This window comes from Amblyomma mixtum, chromosome 2 (assembly GCF_055824585.1).
Source record: "Amblyomma mixtum isolate Tamu chromosome 2, ASM5582458v1, whole genome shotgun sequence".
NCBI classification, from domain to species: Eukaryota; Metazoa; Arthropoda; class Arachnida; order Ixodida; family Ixodidae; genus Amblyomma; species Amblyomma mixtum.
The window spans coordinates 168,892,587-168,913,134 of record NC_143013.1 but is presented as its reverse complement, the minus strand read 5'-3'; the positions used below and the strand labels follow the sequence as shown (position 1 = coordinate 168,913,134).

The following is a 20,548-nucleotide window of genomic DNA, read 5'->3' as shown; positions in this document are numbered from 1 at the left end:
TCAGGCCTTCCGCTACGGCACCTCTTTTCTTCCTTTTCTTAGGTCACTCCCACTATCCTTCTTTCTCTTACGCCGCGGTTCAGGAGTCCAGCGCGGTCCAGCTGTCCACCCCAAAGCAGGTAAAGCCGTGACTACGGACAACTTGAAACCCATCTCATTAACCTCGTGTGTGGGAAAGCTCATGGAGACGATGGTTCGGGATCGCCTCTCTCCATACATGGAGGGTAAGGGCCTCTTTGCAGACACTATGTTCGGGTTCCGCCCGCACATGTCTGCACAGGATGTCCTACTCCAACTACACATGGACATAATACGACCCACAGCCATGCAACAAAACGACAAGGCCATTCTCGCCCTCGATCTTAAGGGGGCGTTTGACAATGTTAAACATGGCACCATACTCTCTAACTTGAACACCACTAACTGCGGGGCGAAGGTCTTCGCCTATGTCAGAGACTTCCTCTCTGCGCGTCGTAGACGCCCTCCAGTCGGGATACGACGCCTGGTCCAGATCGCTCACGTCTACACTCACACTACACGAAAAGCAGATACAGCTCACAGAAACACAAACAGACGTGGACAACCACCTTCTCCACCTTTGGGAGGCCCGTCGCAGCCTCACGAAGCGATGGAAGAAACATAAACATAACAGACGCCTTAAGAACCGCATCCTCGAACTCACACAACAGGCAGCGGAATATGCTACTCAGCTAGCCGACACTAACTGGGTGGACCGGTGCAATGCGGCTGCTCGCCAGATGTCTGGCCGCAACACGTGGCGCCTGTTCCGCGCTCTCATCGATCCAATACAAACACGCACGGAAACCCAACGCCAATTACATAGGGCCTTGCACAACTATACAGGAACGACAGAACAGCTAGCGCACACGCTCAGGGATCGATACCTGTGCACCGCTAAGGACCCCCGGCAGGCGGCGTACTCGTATGCAGGCGAAGAGAACACGGAGCTGGACAAGCCTTTCCAACTCCACGACCTCCGGGCAGCCTTAAGCAAAATGAAGCGGGGCACTGCACCCGGGCGCGACAGGGTTACGGTCAAGCTCTTGGCCAACCTTCCCGACGCAGCCTACGCCGCGCTTCTCAAATACATCAATAGCATTTGGGACGGAGAGACTCCTCTCTCTCTCGATTGGAAATCGGCTCTCGTGACCTTTATTCCGAAGGCCGGCAAACCTATTGATGTGGAGAACCTTCGCCCCATCTCCCTCACGTCTTGTGTCGGCAAGCTGATGGAGACGATGGTGCGCGACAGACTCTCCGATTTTCTCGAAACACAGCACACTTTCGCGGACACCATGTTCGGTTTTCGCCCTCACAAGTCAGCACAGGATATACTTCTGCAGCTTCACCACGACATCTTAGATCCTGCGAATGTCCCCACAACGACAAGGTGGTCCTGGCCTTGGATCTTAAAGGCGCATTCGACAACGTCAAACACGAAGTAATCCTGGACCACCTCAGTAACACCAACTGTGGCCACAAAACATTCAACTACATAAAACAATTTCTTACAGACCGTCAAGCCTACATACGCATACAAGATACGGAACACGGGCCATACACCATCGGCTCGAGGGGAACACCTCAAGGCGCGGTCCTGTCCCCCCTCCTCTTCAATTTGGCAGTGCTTCATCTTCCCTCCAAATTGTCTTTTTTGCCCGGGATACATCACGCTCTTTATGCGGATGACATTACTATCTGGGCCACGCAAGGTAACCTGGGGCACATGGAATCCTGCCTGCAAGCAGCGGCGACCCTAGTCGACGACTACGCGGCCTACTGCGGACTCCAGTGCGCCCCATCTAAATCAGAATTTGTGCACATACGTCCCTCCCCTCGGGACACAACACCGCTTTGCATCAGTCTCCCCTCGGGACCGATCCGGGAGTCCAAGGAGATCCGCGTCCTTGGTCTCTTCATACACCATCAACGCAGGGTCGACACTACCCTAGCCAAACTTCGCACAGTAGGAGACCAGGTGGGCCGCATGGTCCGCCGGGTCTCCAACAAGCGGGGCGGATTACGAAGCAAGGATGCACTGCGGCTTGCCCATGCTTTCGTGACGAGTAGAATCCTCTACTCAACCCCCTACTTGCACCTGCGCCAACATGATGATGACCAACTGGAGGTCATCCACCGGAAAGTCATCAAGCGGGCTCTCGACCTCCCGGTCACCACGTCCAACCAGCGACTTCTGGCTTTGGGCGTGGTGAACACATTCCGGAAGCTTCGAGAAGCCCACTTAGTCAACCAATACACACGTCTTGCACAGACCACGTCCGGTCGCCGCCTCTTGGACCGGCTACACATCAAACATAACTACCACATTGAGGAAAGGGAGAGAGTGCCAGAACCCTGGAGACGCGCCCTCCGGGTCCGACTCCTTCCCCGCAACATGTCCAGAGAAGACCATAGCGGTCGTCGACAGGCGCGTGCGGAAGCGTTGGCGCGATACTATGGTAACCAAGAACACGCGTATTACGTGGACGTTACCGGCCCACACCACGGGGGGTGGTACACGGCCGCAGTCGTACACAACACAAACACAGTTAACGGGCTGACTTTCAAAGCCTACAACGCAACACACGCGGAGGAGATTGCCATTGCTCTGGCTCTCACGAACCCCAAGTCAAAACACATCATCACCGACTCGCGAGGGGCCTGTCGGAACTACGAGTTGGACTGAGCTCCCCCGCTTGCCTGGCGCATATTGGAATATAGCTGCCGATGCGAAGATCCAACTCCACGCAACCTGATTTGGGCCCCCGGTCACCAGGGCCTACAGGGAAACGAACAGGCCGATCAGGCCGCCCGCGCACTCTCTCCCCGGGCTATCTCCCTGTCCTTGGAAGCCTACTCCCAATCAGACAATCTGGCCCTTACATTCAAACACATCACCGATTACTACAAGGAGGAGCACCGGCGCTACCCGGCCCCTTGTAAGGTACTGGATCGCGCTGACGAGCGCCTCCTCATCAAAATTCTTACTAACACTGTACTGTGCCCGGCGGTACTTAAACATTTCAACGAATCCTTTGATGGCACGTGCCAGTACTGTGGGGAGGTGGCTGACACCTTCCACGTGGTTTGGGCGTGTCAATCCAACCCATCCATCCCCCCCAACCCCAACTCCACCAGAGAGGACTGGGAGGCGGCCCTGCTCGGCTGTCAGGACCTAAAGACCAAAAAGGCCTTGGTTCACCGGACGCGGGCGGCGTTGCTTGCCAATGGGGCCCCGGAATAGGGGCTCCACCTAGTATTGTTAGGGGAAAGGGCCAATAGGGCCTACCCCAATCACCTCTCTGTAAATATTTATTGCACTATAAATGTTTTTCACCACCACCAGGCACTCCTCCGGATCGAGGACGAGGAATACGGCCCGTACTCTATGGGTACACGAGGTACACCACAGGGGGCGGTGTTATCGCCGCTCCTTTTCAACATCGCCATGATGCACCTGCCCGGCCGACTGGCTCAGGTGGATGGCATAAAACACGCACTCTACGCAGACGACATTACAATCTGGACCACCGAGGGTAGCCTTGGGGAGATAGAGGACCGCCTTCAGCAGGCCGCCTCCATAGTCGAAGCATATGCTGCCGACTATGGTCTCCAATGTGCTCCCGCCAAATCAGAGCTTCTACACGTCAGGACAAACCACAAGGACAACACGTCTCTACACATATCTCTGTCGGGCGGTCCCATCAGAGAAGTGGCGGAGCTCCGGATCCTGGGTCTGTTCATCAATAACAAACTTAGGCCGGACTCTACAATAGCGAAACTCAAGAGCATAGGTGAACAGGTAGGGCGCATCATCCGCCGTGTTTCCAACAAGCGGGGTGGTCTGCGGGGCCGGGACGCGCTACGGCTCGCCTATGCCTTCGTGACCAGCCAGGTCCTCTACGCCGTGCCGTACCTACGCACCACCAAACAACAAGACGAGCGCATTGACGCCATCATCAGGAAGGCAACAAAGCGAGCACTGGACCTCCCGGTGGCTACCTCCAACGCCAAACTGAAGGCGTTGGGGGTGGTAAACTCCTATCAGGAGTTGCGGGAGGCCCACCTCGTGAACCAATATACACGGCTATCGCAGACGGTGCCTGGGCGCCGCCTGCTAAACCGCTTACACATCCAACACACATGCATACCAGAGGGGACGGAGAACAACCCGGTGCTGTGGCGCCACATGCTCTTGGTCGCTCCGCTCCCGCGTAACATGGACATGGCTTCACATGAAGGCAGACGACAAGCGCGGGTTCGCACGCTTGAGAGGCAATATGGCTATAAAGAGGGCGTCTATTACGTGGACATCACAGGGCCGTCGCCCGCGGGATTCTTCACGGCTGCGGTAGTCCACCGGGGAATGAATGTCGATGGGCTATCTTCTTGGGCCCCAAATTCAACACGAGCGGAGGAAGTCGCAATAGCTCTCGCTGCCGCCGATCCAAAATCGAAAACGGTTATCACAGACTCTCGCCGGGCCAGTGAATATTACTTACAGGCGAAATATCACCTCTGGCCTCGCAAATTCTAAGACGCGCTCTCGCCGATCCAACTCGCACAAAAGTGATCTGGGCTCCTGGCCACCAGGGTCTACGAGGCAATGAGGCCGCTGATGCGGCCGCCCGAGCGCTCACACACCGGGCTCCTCATCCTAGCTCTCCTGACTCAGAAGCTCATAAACCGCTTCTGCGGTTCCGAGAAATCCTAATTTATTATTGCGACAGCCACCGTCTCTACCCGGCACCTGCCAAGGGGCTGAGTAAGGCGGAGGAGCGAACTCTGCGGCGCCTGCAGACAGGAACCCTTCTCTGTCCTGCAATAGCAAAACACTTCGATCCGAATACAGATGGTGGTGGTGGTGGTTAAAACATTTATTACGAATGGAGAGGAGGTATGTTTGGATCAGCCCGTAAGGGACCGATCCTTACAAACACTAGGTGGAGGTCTCTAGTATGGGACCCCCGTGGCGGTTGCCGCCGGCCGGGCGCGCCCGACTAAGGCTTGTTGGGCCTGTAAGTCGTGGCAGCCGAGCACGGTCGCCTCCCAGTCCTCCCGGGTTGGGTTGGGGATGGGGGGAATAACAGGGTTGGAAGGGCAGGCCGACACCATGTGATAGGTGTCAGAAGACACCGCACTACAGTGTGTGCAGCTGCCGCTAAAGGAGGGGTCAAAATGTTTAAGCGCTGCCGGGCACAGCAATGTATTGGTGAGAAGGCGGAGAAGGAGCCGCTCATCCGCCTTCTTCAGGCCTTTACATGGGCTAGGGTAAAGGCGATGGCAATTTTGATAATATGTTGTAATATCTTTGAATGTATAGATCGGATTAAAATCGGGTTCCTGATCGGATGGGGAGGAGAAAACAGCCCGGTGAGAGAGCGCGCGGGCGGCTGCGTCTGCTGCCTCGTTTCCTGCCAACCCCTGATGAGCAGGGGCCCATATGAGGTAACGGTGCGCGGGGTCCGTATCCCGTATGCAATTTTGGTATATTCGATAGGCTAGGAAGGGAGTGAAGCCTTGTTCGACGTTCCGACAGGCCCCTCGCGAGTCGGTGATTATGTATTTTGAATTGGAATGTGAGGCCGCGAGAGCAATCGCGACCTCTTCTGCTTCTGTTGCACTGCGGGCTCTGAAAGTTAGGCCGTTAACTGTGTTGCTGTTGTGAACTACCGCGGCCGTGTACCATCCCCCGTGGTGAGGGCCGGAGGCGTCCACGTAGTATACACCTGTTTTGTTGCCATAATATCGGGCTAGCGCTTCCGCTCGTGCCAGGCGCCGACCATTATGGTCTTCATGTGACATGTTTGCTGGAAGAGGCCGCACGTGGAGGGCACGTCTCCACAGTTCCGGGATGCGAAACCTGTCTTCCATTGGAGGGGTGTGTTGGATATGGAGTCGAGCAAGAAGGCGGCGACCCGACTCCGTTAGCAACAAGCGCGTGTACTGGTTTGTAAGGTGCGCCTCCCGGAGCTCCCGGAAAATATTCACCACCCCAAGAGCCATAAGCCGGCTGTTTGAGGTAGTGATGGGGAGGTCAAGGGCACGTTTAACAATTTTCGCTGCCCGCACTGTGGAGAGATCTGCGATATCTTTCACATGGTGTGGGCATGTACTCAGAATCCTCACCTTCCCCCCTCCCCCACCCCCACCCGAGAGGCATGGGAGACTGCCCTCCTCAACTGCTCCACACTGGAGTCCCAAAGGGCTCTGGTCAAGCGGGCGCGAGACGGAGCCTCGTCATGCGGTGTCCCGGACTAAGGATACCGACCATGCAGCAGGGGTTCTTTTTTTTAACCCTCAAGCTCTCTTTGATTAAAGTTTTTCACCACCACCACCACCGAGATTCGTGAGACAGATACTGCGCATTTCCTTTCCTCAAAAACCAATTCATATTTAGGCCCACCAGTGATGACATAGCTGGGATTTCGTCTCCACCTGCTACGTGTGTTGCTAAAACCAGCGGCCTCGCATACTCGCCGCGGTGGGTCAGGGCGTTCCTCTACTGTGCCGCATGGATGGATGGATGGCAAACTTTATTATACACGCGAGATTGGGCCGTGCAAGGTCTCAGGGCCACTGCACAGCCGTCACATTACGCGCTTGTGTACAATGGACATAGGGCCACGACACGGGCACTCCGGTTCACACAGTAAAGTTGCGTGTCCAGGTCCTCCAACGCAAGAAGGGCCTCCCATTCCTCCCATGTTGCGATGGCTGGCTGTCCCTGCGCGGTGGTGGTGGTAAAAAACATTTATGGGAAATTAAGTTTTTACAGAAAGGTGATTGGGGTAGGACCCTATTGGCCGTTTCCCCTTACAATACTGGGTGGAGCCCCTATTCCGGTGCCCCATTGGCAAGCAACGCCGCCCGCGTCCGTTGAACCAAAGCCTGTTGGCTTTTTAGGTCTTGACAGCCGAGCAGGGCCGCCTCCCAGTCCTCTCTGGTGGGGTTGGGGTTGGGGGGGATAGATGGGTTTGACTGACACGCCCAAACCATGTGGAAGGTGTCAGCCACCTCCCCACAGAACTGGCACGCGCCATCAAAGGATGTATTGAAATGTTTAAGCACCGCCGGGCACAGTACAGTGTGAGTAAGAATTTTGATGAGGAGGCGCTCGTCAGCGCGATCCAGACCCTTACAAGGGGCCCGGTAGCGCCGGTGCTCCTCCTTGTAGTAATCGGTGATTTGTTTGAATGTAAGGGCCAGATTGTCTGATTGGGAGTACCCTTCCAAGGACAGGGAGATAGCCCGGGGAGAGAGTGCGCGGGCGGCCTGATCGGCCTGTTCATTTCCCTGGAGTCCCTGGTGACCGGGGGCCCAAATCAGGTTGCGTGGAGTTGGATCTTCGCATAGACAGCTATATTCCAGTATGCGCCAGGCAAGCGGGGGAGCCCAGCCCAACTCGCAGTTCCGACAGGCCCCTCGCGAGTCGGTGATGATGTGTTTTGACTTGGGATTCGTGAGAGCCAGAGCAATGGCAATCTCCTCCGCGTGTGTTGCGTTGTAGGCTTTGAAAGTGAGCCCGTTAACTGTGTTTGTGTTGTGTACGACTGCGGCCGTGTACCACCCCCCGTGGTGTGGGCCGGCAACGTCCACGTAATACACGTGTTCTTGGTTACCATAGTATCGCGCCAACGCTTCCGCGCGCGCCTGGCGACGACCGCTATGGTCTTCTCTGGACATGTTGCGGGGAAGGGGTCGGACCCGGAGGGCGCGTCTCCAGGGTTCTGGCACTCTCTCCCTTTCCTCAATGTGGTAGTCATGTTTGATGTGTAGCCGGTCCAAGAGGCGGCGAGCCTGCTCGGAAGGATCGGCAGGGCAGCCGAAGAGGATGTGGTCCTTGGTGGCGGGCGCTTCTCCACAGAGAGTGCACTCGGGGGAACGGGGTGGAAGTAGGATAGAAACAGGGGTAGGAAGAGTCCGGGTCTGGAGTCGCCTCCAGAGGATTTGTTAAACGCGTCCGCTCTCTCGGGCCCCCTATCAGCCATCCTGAGCCGCAGTAATCGGGTTGCATCCCGACTGTGGCGGCGGCGTTTCGATGGAGGCGAAATAGAAATTTCTTTGGAGTAGAAATTCGAGACCCGTGTACTGTGCTATATCAGCGCACGTTAAAGAACCCCATGTGGTTGAAATTTCCGGAGCCCTCCACTACGGCGTCTCTCATATCCTTAGTCGCACTGGGATGCTGAACCCTATAGACCAAACCAAACCAAAGAAAAGATGGCCGCGTTTTGTTGGAGGCGGACGCAAGGCGCCTTTGTGCTGTGCGTTGTCAGTGCGTGGCAGAGATTCCCAGGTGGTCGTAATTATTCCGGAGACCTCCACTACCGCACCTCTTTCTCTTTTATTTCACTTCCACCTTCGTCCCTTCCCTTACAGCGCCGTTAAGGTGTCCACCGACATGTTTGAGACAGATACTGTGCAACTGCCTTTCCCCCAAAAAAACAGTGCTCACTTCGACGGGGGCAGGGAGCGGGGACACCGAAGCGAGCGGACGCGCTTCACCATGATCCGCCGCGTTTCCAACAAGCGGGGCGGTCTGCGGGGCAGGGACGCGCTTCGGCTCGTCTATGCCTTCGTGACTAGCCGGATCCTCTACGCCGTGCCATATCTCCGCACTACTAAGCAAGACGAGGCGCGAATAGACGCCATCATCCGCAAGGCAACTAAGCGAGCCCTGGATTTCCCGGTGGCTATCTCTAATGCCAAGCTCAAGGCATTGGGGGTGCTAAACTCCTACCAGGAGCTTCGGGAGGCCCACCTCGTGAACCAATACACGCGGCTTATGCAGACGGCCCCTGGGCGCCGCCTGCTAAACCACTTACACATCCAACACGACTGCACTCCAGAGGAGGCGAAGCGTATCCCAGTACTGTGGCGCCATATGCTCTGGGTCTCCCCGCTCCCCCGTAACATGGACACCGACATGCACGTAAACAGGCGACAAGCGCGGGCTCGGGATCTTGAGAGACAACACGGCTCCCGACCCGGTGTATGTTATGTAGACGTAGCAGGGCCATCGCCCACGGGATTTTACAGGGCCGCTGTCGTTCACCAGGAAATGCACGTTGATGGACTCTCTTTTCGAGCCCCGAATTCAATGCGAGCCGAGGAAGTAGCGATAGCGCTTTCTGCCGCCCACGCCAATTCGAGAATCGTCATTACGGACTCCCGAAAAGCATGTGAGCATTACTTGGCAGGGGAGATCTCCCCTTTAGCTGCTTGCATTCTAAGACGGACTGCCACTTATCCAACACCCAAAAGAATCATTTGGGCTTCTGGCCACCAGGGCTTACGAGGTAATGAGGCCGCTGACGCGGCTGCCCGAGCGCTTACTCACCGGGCTCCTCATCCCAGCTCTTCTGGCTCGGAGACTAACCAGCCGCTGCTGCGATTCAAGGAAATTATAGCGCATTATAGCGACATCCACCGCCTTTTCCCGGCCCCTGCAAAGGGGCTGAGTAAGACGGAGGAGCGAACTTTAAGGCGCCTGCAGACAGGTACTCTACTCTGTCCTGCAATCTTAAAGCATTACGATCCGAACACGGATGGGCGATGCCCGCACTGTGGGGAGACCTGTGATATCTTCCACATGGTGTGGGCATGCACTCAAAATCCCCACCTCCCCCCTTCCACTATTCCTTCCAGAGAGGCATGGGAGACTGCCCTCTTCAACTGCTCCTCGCTTGAGTCCCAAACGGCTCTGGTGAAACGGCCGAGAGACGGGGCATTGTCATGCGGTGTCCCGGACTAGGGACGCCGACCATGTAGCGGGGCCACTTTGTGGCTCCCAAACTCTATTTCAGTAATTAAAAGTTTTCACCACCACCACCACGCGCTTCACATGCGCGGCGCAAATTTTGGCCTTTAAGATGGAGATAGAGAGGGAAGTCAGACAAAATCTCATGATTCCGCCCCCTACAAAAACATGCGCCCAGAGTAAAACAAACACAGGACGCAAAAACGAGCCGAGGTATTAGAAATAAGATTCTGCAGATTTTCGGAGTATGAGGTGGCCTATGCAGATAAGGCAAGAGGTGGTGGCGGTTTTAAGGTGGCAACGGTAGTCAGTGGTCGGAGCAATCCCGTGACAGCTGCCACTTTGCGCAGACGGAGCAAAGAATTTGCCGAGGAAAGTGCGATCGCGTTAGCTTGCTGGGGAACGGAAGCGAAGTGTATCATCAGTGTGAGCAAAACTGCCATATAAAAGTTTAGCAAGGGAACAATCTCGGCGTTAGCAGCCAGAATCCTAGGCCAGAGAACGTTAATAAGAGAATTGAAATTATTTGGACTCCGGCGCATTAAGGCGTCCCCGGCAACGAGATGGCCCACAAACTGGCTCGAGATCTCTACCACCAAGGCGCTTCAGGGCCCCTCGATAATAGAGCGAGCGGAGAGTGCATGGTAAATTATGGGGAGATCACGAAGCATTACAGATCAGAGCGTAGACTGGTACCGGAGCCAGACCCAAAATTAGACAGCACACAAGCAATCGCGTGGAGGCACTGCAAACACGTATCAGCACCCGAATATGGCGAACCACATGTTCTCCGAGGCCAGGAGCTATAAATGTAATATTTGTAGCCCGAGAGGTACCCTCAAACACATAATATCGGAACGGCCGGGGGGATGCACAATATACACAGTAGAGACACCTGGGAGAACCTGCGGAGCCCGGACCCTGACCTCCAGCTCCTGCTCGTGCAACTGGCTCAAGAGGCTGCTGGGACCCCAGACCGCGCAGTCTGCACCTGAGGCGGCGGCACCCGCCCCTTGACCTGCATGTCGGGGGGTTGGTAGATGACCTTATTCGTTGGACACTAAAGTTCATTCCATCCATCCATCTCGCTTCGGCAGGCACGGTTTTGCTCCACGCGTTTTCTGTCATTTCTCCTCTCTCCTGTTCTCGCATGGCAGGGATTGTCACTCAGCTCGGGTGTGACGTCATCATTGTTTAAATTTCGCACCATCCTGTCACGCCCTCGAATGCCGGCGGCCGGGTTCGATTCCCACCTAGAGCCAAATTTCGGTATCTTTTTCTAATGTCTCATGGCGTCATATGACAGATGACATCAAAGGGACGAATTTCCGGTTGCACGTTTAGCGAGTCATTGCGCATGAACATAGCCATCTAAAGTTTCCGCACCAAAACGCGACAAAGGTGTCCACTGTCCCGGGGTGCCAGTGATGATGTGCCTTTCCATTGCTTCAGTGCCTTTCCTTTGCTTTCGAAGCTTCCGCTCTTCATCGATTTTGAGGTTTGTTTGTGCTACTGTGTTCTGTCCCAGGAGCCAGATATGCACCTTTTCTATTGCTTTATTTGTTGTCAGCGTGGCTTGGGCTTTTTTTTACGAAGGTCATTAGAAGGTGAAACTTCGCCACAGCGAAGCTGGCTTTATATGGCGTAATGAAGTTCTCGCTTCAAAATTGGAGGACGCTCAAGCTTCGTCTTTAAATATAGCACACGACAGCGTTTTGCAGCGTTGCAAGGAGTCCACAGCTGGCCCGTTCGGCGCGACGCCTTGGCCTAAGGAAAGGAAACGGCGCCTGTCTCTCATACCTCGGTGGACACCCGAACACCGCTGTAAGGGCTTTAAGGAAAAGTAAATGTCCGAACACCGCTGTAAGGGCTTTAAGGAAAAGTAAATGTAGATTGATTTTAAGGAAAGGAAATGCCTGTCCTTCATAGCTCGGTGTACGCCCGAAAGGAATGGACGCCACAGTACGTCTTTAAAGCTCCCTTCTAAGACAACACCGTATCCAATAGACGCGCCTCTGTTCATTCAAAACCATCGAGGTGATGTGATCGAGTGGTCGGCGTGCTGGTGTCACACTCCAGAGGCCCTGGTTCGATTCCCAAAGTGGACCAGATTCCTACTCTGTTTCATTTGTTAATGCTTCTGGGATTTTTCGCTCACGGCCGCCGGCGACGACACCTGCCTATCTGCGACGCGGGGACCTTAACGCTGTCGCGTTAAAACTGGCCCACCTGGGGATCCGATGTACACTGGCATCGCACAGCACCACAGGAGCACCTTTTGCGTAACGCGGCCACCGCGGTCGGGTTCCATCCTGGGTACTCCGGCTGAGTAGACGAGTGCGTTAACTAATGAGCCACCGCGGCGGCTAGACACGAAGGATCGGGACGCAATTTGTACATACCCTTACAAAAATGTTTAGTAACATTCATTAGAAAGTCTTTCGACAATTGTAATAGAATCTATCAACATTGAATAGAAAGTCTTTTAAACGCCTTTGTACATTGTACTAACAACCTATCAACTGTCTTCCGACAATTGGCCACCGATATCCAAAAGACTCAAGTACATAGAAAGTCTTTATACTTCCTATCATCCCCTTATCGAGTTTGTATACACTTCCTACTGACCCCTTACCGACAATGTCTACCAACACCCTATTAACGGTCTTCCGACAATTGGCCACCGTTATCCAAAAGACTCAAGTACATAGAAAGTCTTTATACTTCTTATCAACCACATACTGACAATGTCTACCAACACCCTATTGACGGTCTTCCGACAATTGGCCACCGTTATCCAAAAGACTGAAGTACATATAAAGTCTTTACACTTCTTATCAACCACATACCGACAATGTCTACCAACACCCTATCAACGGTCTTCCGACAATTGGCCACCGTTATTCAAAAGACTCAAGTACGAAGAAAGTATAATTCATACATCAACTTTTGGAAAAGTGTATGTTAACTACACAGTACAACACTTTTACCAACATAGTTTTATCACTTCAAAATCATTGTGTGAACACTATCCTGGAGTGCTTAAAGAATAATAGAAGCAAAATGCAAATTATTACATTTATTGTACACAAGTGTACATACGCGCTACAACACATGCATGATGCATCAAAATAGTTTATGGAGAACAATAGAGGAACAGAATATTGCCTTCGGCACACTTCCCCTCAGTTCCCTCTGAGTAACAATGACTGACACACAGCAATTGAAAAACATAACAGGTTTTAATTCACGATGTTTCGGCTGGAGGACCAGCCTTTTTCGAGTATAGTATAGCATTCGAAACAAAAGCTGTGTGCTGGAAATGCTGTAGTACACTTGAAAACGGCTGGCCCACCAACCAAAACGTCGTCAATTAAATCCCGTTAGGTTTTTCGTACATATATACGAGGTGTTTCAGGGAAGACTAAGTAATTTTCAAAAAACAGGTATTTTGAGATGAATGTATGTCTTTTTCAGCATAGTATTAACAGTGTTGGCAGGCACCAGAAAACTTGTGAAGAGTCTTACGTAGTTAGCTGGTTAGCTAATTTTTATTAATGAACCTTTTCACTATCAGAAACTTTGTTAAAACATTAATTTGGGCTAGTTGGCAACGGCTTGAAGGAATCATACTCTTAGCGGTAACAACACACACAACACCAAGACACACACACACAGGACACCCGCTAGACTTCAACTATCTTTCACTTGTAAGACATAAATATGTATCACTGAGCACACGCAGGTGCCTCGTCATCGGCATCAGGTCTAACTACGCCCTCCCCTCTCCTCCAAGGCATACGGTTGCGCCGATAAACAATCCGTTTTTCTGCCAATGCCAGGGAGGGAGTGCTTACACACATGTCACCCGCCTCTTGAATACGAAAGGCCTGGGAGCCGAGAAAAAATAAACAGAAATTATCGAAGTCTTTCGTATTCAAGAGGCGGGTGACATGTGTAAGCACTCCCTCCCTGGCGTTGGCAGAAAAAGAGATTGTTTATCGGCGCAACCGTATGCATTGCAGGAGAGGGCAGGGCGTAGTTAGACCTGTTGCGGATGACGAGGCACCTGCGTGTGCTCAGTGATACATATTTATGTTGTACAAGTGTCCAGTAAAGATAGTTGAAGTCTAGCGGGTGTCCTGTGTGTGTGTGTCTTGGTGTTGTGTGTGTTTCTTACTGCTAAGAATATGATTCCTTCACTATCAGAGTTAGGCGTCTAGTTGCCATTAGAGATTTGTAGCAGTTACATGCACTGGAGGGGTTTCTTTCCCTGTGTGCTTTCAAAAGCGCATGTATTTTCGCACGATGCAGCCAAATTTTGTCGAGCCACAGCGGCGAAAGTAATCACGTTTTGTACATTCCAGAAACTGATATGGCTACTACGAACAACTGGCTAAAAGTCTCTAACTGCAACCACTTGCAAACCTATGTTAGTTAAAAAGTTAATTATCAGAAATTAGTTAACCAGCTTACTAAATACACCTCACCGACTTTCTGGTGTCTGCTAACACTGGTAATATTATGCAGCAAAAGCCATATTTTTGAAAACTACTTGTTCTTCCCTGAAACACCTGGTGCATATATATACTGCTCACTTTCCTGTACAACACAGAAACGAAATAATTTCTTCTGTAACATGAAAGTTCCATGAGCCACATAACAAACCCGTGGAAAAAAACAGCATGCATACACACAGATCTCTTCAAAACAGCTAAAAAATCCCACACAGTAAAACAATGCTTACACTGTCTTAAGACCAACATTAAAGGCTGCAAACACTAGCGAATTAAAAGTCAAACAGATGCCAAACATATGCTAAATGTCCCCATGGATGTAGATATTAAGCTATAAGCTGATTTTAATAAAAATGCATCAGCACAGAAATGCTTAAGCGACTTTGTTGGTGCACTATCCTGACACTTGTCCTCAATATCAGGCAGCCTGCTTGTTGTTCATCATCATCATCAGCCTGACTATGCCCACTGCAGGGCAAAGGCCTCTCCCATGCCTCTCCAATTAACCCTGTCGTTACTTGTCTGCATCACCAGCGGAAGAGGTAGCGTCCTAGTGATGAGACGTGTGCACGAACAGGTAGCCTCCTCCATGGCAGAATGCAGGAGCAAGAGAACTGCACAAGAAAACATTCAAAGTATACAGTTATAGTAACTTCTAATAGAATCAAACACGGAGAAGCAAAAATCAGTTAAATGTGCACTAAAATGCAGCACTCCGAGTGAGTTTGATAAGGCTGCTGAGTAATAGCATAAGGAGCAGTCACAAGACTAGAACTAAATGTAATGCGTCCTTGAACAAGAAAAAGCTATAACATGCTGTTGTGTTCAATTCTGCCCCCCCCCCCCATTCGAAGACTGAATGATATTCACAGGAACTGACATTAACGTGTTACACCAAATTAGGCTACCACGAAGAGATATTCAGCCATTCCAGTCATATGAAGATAACATGCAGGCCATCAAATATAAAAATTATTTTGTGTTTCTGATTTGTCTGCACAAAAATTCAGGCAGCTTTTGTTTTCAAAAGTGATGGCACAAAGACATTGCAATATAATGCACATGTTGCTGTAGATAATGTATCATTTGGATCTATACCAGGTGTTAGGGGAAAATGTATGAACAAAGAGTACAAAGGTGAGCAAGTTCGTCAGGGCAAGAGTGGCACACTCTAAAGCAAATGAATCAAAATATTAAGGCACACACTGCGTCAGATACAATACTTGTAAGTAAAGCTGCATAGAACTACAAGCGATAAAAGCCTCAGAAACGTGCCCCTAAGGGCGCGTTCACACTACACCAAAGTTCCGGCGAGCGAAGCGGACTCGCTTCGCTGGAAAAAAAGGGGCTGTTCTCATTACCCCACCCGCGACGGCGGATCCGACGCGGAACTGCGGCTGCTTCTCGCTTTTTCACGAAAGCAGCGAGACCTCATGGCAGTTTCTTTTCCGGTATCGGGAATTCGCGAACGAAGCGAGAGCGCGCGTGAGCCCCGCAGACAGTTCGCGCGCTTTTGTCGCTGGTTGTTCGGCTGCACACTGTCTTGCGCCGTTTTATCGCAGAATGGCGAGCATTTCAGAGGAGGAGGAGATTGTTTCGATTCTTCTCTGCAACTCTGTAATGGCTATGCTGGAAGAGTTGCGAAAGGCAGAAGAAAGACCAGCTTCGCGGCGGAAGCGGTGGTGGGTGCGCTCGTAAGAGCAATATAAAATTTCCACCACACCTGATAACCTGCGCCAGGCGCTGATCTACGGGTATCGCCTTACGTAATCTCGTGTCTTTTTTCTGAATAAGAGCGCGAATACTGGAGATTTTATAAAAGAATGTTTATAGAAATGAAGTGTTGGCATTTATTTCATTAGTGCGCCTTTCGAGAATATGACCCCATGTATCTACGAAACGACATCTGTAGGCCCAAAGGAAAATTGAAACTCCTTTGCTTGGTCCTTTCCTACAAGGTGATTAGGAGAATTTTTTATGAGCTTTACCTCCCACGAGCAGGAACCAAGTTTCATCTCTAAACCTTCGAAGAACTGACTGTAATTGGTTTCCACATAACCGGCGTGGAACTATAAATCACATCTGTTCCGCTTAAAACCAACCAGTTCCACTAAACGAGATGAAAGGAAGCTGCCTGTTTCACATAAATTAAGCTGGTCCATCTAACATGAAGTTAAACTCAAATTTAGATGTGCGTATCACAGGACACGCGCGCGTTACTAAAATTGTGCACAATTGAATATTCATCACATTTCACTATCTCAATACAAACATGCATGCTACCTGCAGGGAATAAAAAGTTAATTACTCCATTGGTTAAAGACGTGTCACATAAGGAGGAGCTCTGGGAAAAGATCGGCAAAGAACTGGGAGTGAGCGGTACGTACAATTGCTTTTATATCTTGCTTCACGCCGATACACGCGAGAATCGTTTTTTTTTTCGGATGCCAGTGTAGTACGTTTCGCGTTATTCTTTTTTGGGTGCGCCTCCTAGCATCACATGATGTTTAAATAAAGGCATTTTGTATTTGTATTTTTGTACAGTTCAGATGTGGTAACTGGGCGCTCACATTTTCCTCGGTGTTATGAAGGTACACGCACGCTCGTAAGCGCACACAACCAAGCTGGTACAGGAATCAAACTGATTATTGAGAGGATCCCCCGGCGGAGCCACATCAAGATCCTTGGCTTCACTTTTCAACAATATTTGGGATTCGACTTTCGCGACACGAAATAAATCGCTAAAAATGCATCGCGCTCACGGTCCGCCCCAGAGCTTGTCACGCATCGCCCAGCGTTGCTACCGTGATGATATACACTCCAAGATATTCGTACGAGCTGAACCTGCATGGGACAGGAGCTGGCAGTGGCACAAGCAAAGTAACGAAAGTACGTCGCGCGTGCTCGCACGAGCTGTGCGTGCATGCGATAGATGCAAAGAGCGGCATAAGCAAAATAAGTGCGCCGGTTTTTCAGTGCGTAATGCATGCGTCGTACGATCGCGCGAGTCCGAATGCGTGGTATAAAAGCTAGCAGCGGCGCGAAAACAACCATCCTTCCCGTATGCTCAAAACGGGAAGACCACGCGAAACGTATACTGTATACGCCAAAACGTATACTTTACTGGCACTCGAAAACAGAGTTCTCAACAGCGGCATGAGCATGCGTCGTACACGATCGCGCAAGCTCCGCATGCAAGGGATAAAAGTTCACAGCATAACGAGAACAACGCGAAACGTACTACACTGGCATCCGAAAAAAAAAAACGATTCTCGCGTGTATCGGCGTGAAGCAAGATATAAAAGCAATTGTACGTACCGCTCACTCCCAGTTCTTTGCCGATCTTTTCCCAGAGCTCCTCCTTATGTGACACGTCTTTAAAGTTCAGCTGCCGCTTGTCGTAAAGGATTTGGTGTTCCTTTATAGCGTCTAGTAGCATCTCCACCGAGAAAGCGCTAGCCCGGATCGCTGGCATGCTTGCCGCCATGCTAGAATTTGTCCGGACATGACGTCAACGGCCCGTCGTCGCTTCCGCGGCAAAGGCGGAAAAATCGGTCCCGCACCGATCACCCTCTCCGCGCCGCTTTCCGCCTTCGTCGGCGTCAAAAGCGGCCGAATCTGGCCGAATCCGCTTCGCTCGCCGGAACTTTGGTGTAGTGTGAACGCGCCCTAAGGGAGCAGCTGGACTGGTAGTTTTTTATTTGTCCCGCAACACATCCCTCCAGTGCTGAGGCCTGTTAATATCTGTTTAAGTTCAGAATACAAGGGAAACAAGCAAACAAGTGTTACAAAGAAGATAAAATTGTGCACTTAGGTTGTTCTTTAAGAAATTACCTGTCACTAATTGGAGCAATAAATACCTCGAGAAAGTAAATTAAGTTATTTACACAGCTTATTACAAACCTTGATGGCACGGGAGAAAGGCAACATCAAATGCATCAGTTCAAGTAAAGCCAGGGGTCTTGTTAAGGTCGCAGCAATATTTGTTGACTTAGGCTCAGCTAGTGTAATGCAATCAGTAACTGAACGTCGGCATGAATAAAAATAACAATGCACCAATACTCAATTCGAAATGCATTTCAACTGTACAGTGCAGTCAGTTGTGACAAAGGGAGTGTGAAAGAAAACCTCAGCAATGCTCATGACATCGAATAAGCACATTTCTTCTGTACAGCTAAAATATAAGCTTTACAGGGTTTCATGTAATGGAAGGATAACCTGGTAAGGTATCAATTACTGATGCTAGCAACACCTATGCTTCTAAAGCAGAGTGCTACACTTGAACGCCAATATTCAATTATGCATTGCCCGTTAGGTCATGCCTATCAAATCACTGGTTCACTTCAAACATGCCATACCTTGTAAGAGGTAGGTACTGCTGTAGTAAACCTATAAAATTTATTTGCTGCTTTTAGACTGCTGTATAAAGGTCATGAAGCAGATAATTGTTTTAATTTGGTCTATACTGTGGTCAAGATTTCCAAGCACGAGAGGCATGAGGGAAAAAACTATAAAAAGCATTTCACACTATAACACAATGCACTTGACTAGGGGAGTGCTTTCATGATGCCCGCAATATATTTTCCCTTTCTCTTGGTCCCCATTCAAAAGAAAAAAAAACGAAAGAGAGAGGGAGCCTGGACCAGAAGATTTTTGGCAGGCTAAAAAAGATAAGGAAAATATACCCACTTGTCTACCTATCCTTTTACAAGTGGCACATGCTTGATATCCAGTGTCAATGGCTGATAGGCTGAACCAGCAGGTCTTGATGTCATTTGCCTCTGGTTGAGGTAGCATTGGCTCGATGACAGATGAAAGCTGGTGCAAAAGTAGCGTGATGATACCGGTGGAGCAGCTGTACAGGGCTTGACTGCGGGTGCATTTGAAGAAAGGCTGCATTAGAGCCATGCTTTCATAAACATCATCACAGAAGCCACATCCCATTACAACCTCTAGCTGTTGAGTCCAATGTGTTCATGAGTGGAGGCTAATGATTAATTACCTATGCCTCCAATAGTTAGCAAAAAATGGTTTACAAAGCTTGTCATACTTTTCTTAAAGCTATTACTCGCGAATCACGTTATACTTTTATCGCTTCAGACTGAAAATGGGGAAATGACATAAATGTAGTGAACGTAAAAAAATAAAATGACAACAAACCTTCCATTGTGCGATTACCTGAGCTGCACTGCAATGGAATGGTTCTGCTATTTCTATTCGTCGTTTCGTTGACCAGAACTATCAAGAAACACAGCACTTGATGTGACTGCGACGTAGAACGGACAATGCTCCTTATCCAGTAAACACTCAGGCAGCAGAATCAAAAGACGCACGCCGCTACAAGCACTTTTCGTTCTTATGGTCTCCTTTCCACGCGCTGCTCCTGTTCAGTCGGAATAACGAATCAAGCAGCACCCCATAGTTCTCGGCGTGCAACCAAATTCTATCACATAACTCCTGCGCCGAGGAGCTGACGCAAAGAGCGTGAGGCGGCGGGTTAAAAGTTGCATAGTTGGCAAGCGAGCGTGTCAGAACACCTTCTCTCGGCAAACTATCGCGTGGTGCCAGCATTTTGCACCTCACTGCGAATAAGACGTGAAGACCAACCCAAATGCATTCGCAGCCCTCAATCATACCCCCGACACATCGCAGAAGTCATTTTCCAGTTCTGTACTTACATTTGTCAACGTTCACGGCAAGCCGTTTCTTCTATCGGGCATCGGGCGCCGGCCGCTCTCGGCGTGGTTGCGTGCAGTACGTCAGAGCAGTTTTTGAGCACTGCGTGCGCGTAAGAACGTCTTCCGCAGCACTGGAGCCATCTGTCACCTTCCGAGTTCGGTCACACTACCTCAACACTAACGAGGCCGCACATTTAACACAAACAAACTGAAGAAACGCACCCACAACTTCACAACCGTCGCACCCCGTCAACAAAGAGTCGTTTCAGCGTCCTAAAAAAGATAGCGTAGCGCGCGGCCAACATGAGACTCCCAATCCGCCGCCAGCGAACGGAAAAGTGGCGCTAATGTCGCCTAACTTTGCACGCGTTAAAAAAAGAATTGATAAAGCCCTTTTTGCCACAAACTTGTTGCATTAAACGACAAAATATTTTGTTTCAATTACAAAGTCAGCAAATTGGAATGATTGAGGTGAAAACAGGAACGGACGCCAAAGAGCTGCGCTCTAAAATGCGACTACTCACAACCATCGGTTCCTGGCGGCGCTGCGAACGAAAGCTTGGAAAACC

General features: G+C 50.7%; 1 long non-coding RNA gene across 1 annotated transcript; it reads right to left on the bottom strand.

The window, feature by feature from the left end:
* Positions 1-14,311: 14,311 nt before the first annotated feature.
* On the bottom strand, positions 14,312-20,221 carry LOC149361522 (uncharacterized). The gene is made up of 3 exons (XR_016288429.1): positions 19,980-20,221; positions 18,991-19,171; positions 14,312-14,915 (listed from the first exon to the last, which is right to left on the bottom strand). It is a non-coding gene; the product is annotated as an uncharacterized LOC149361522 (long non-coding RNA).
* Positions 20,222-20,548: the final 327 nt, after the last annotated feature.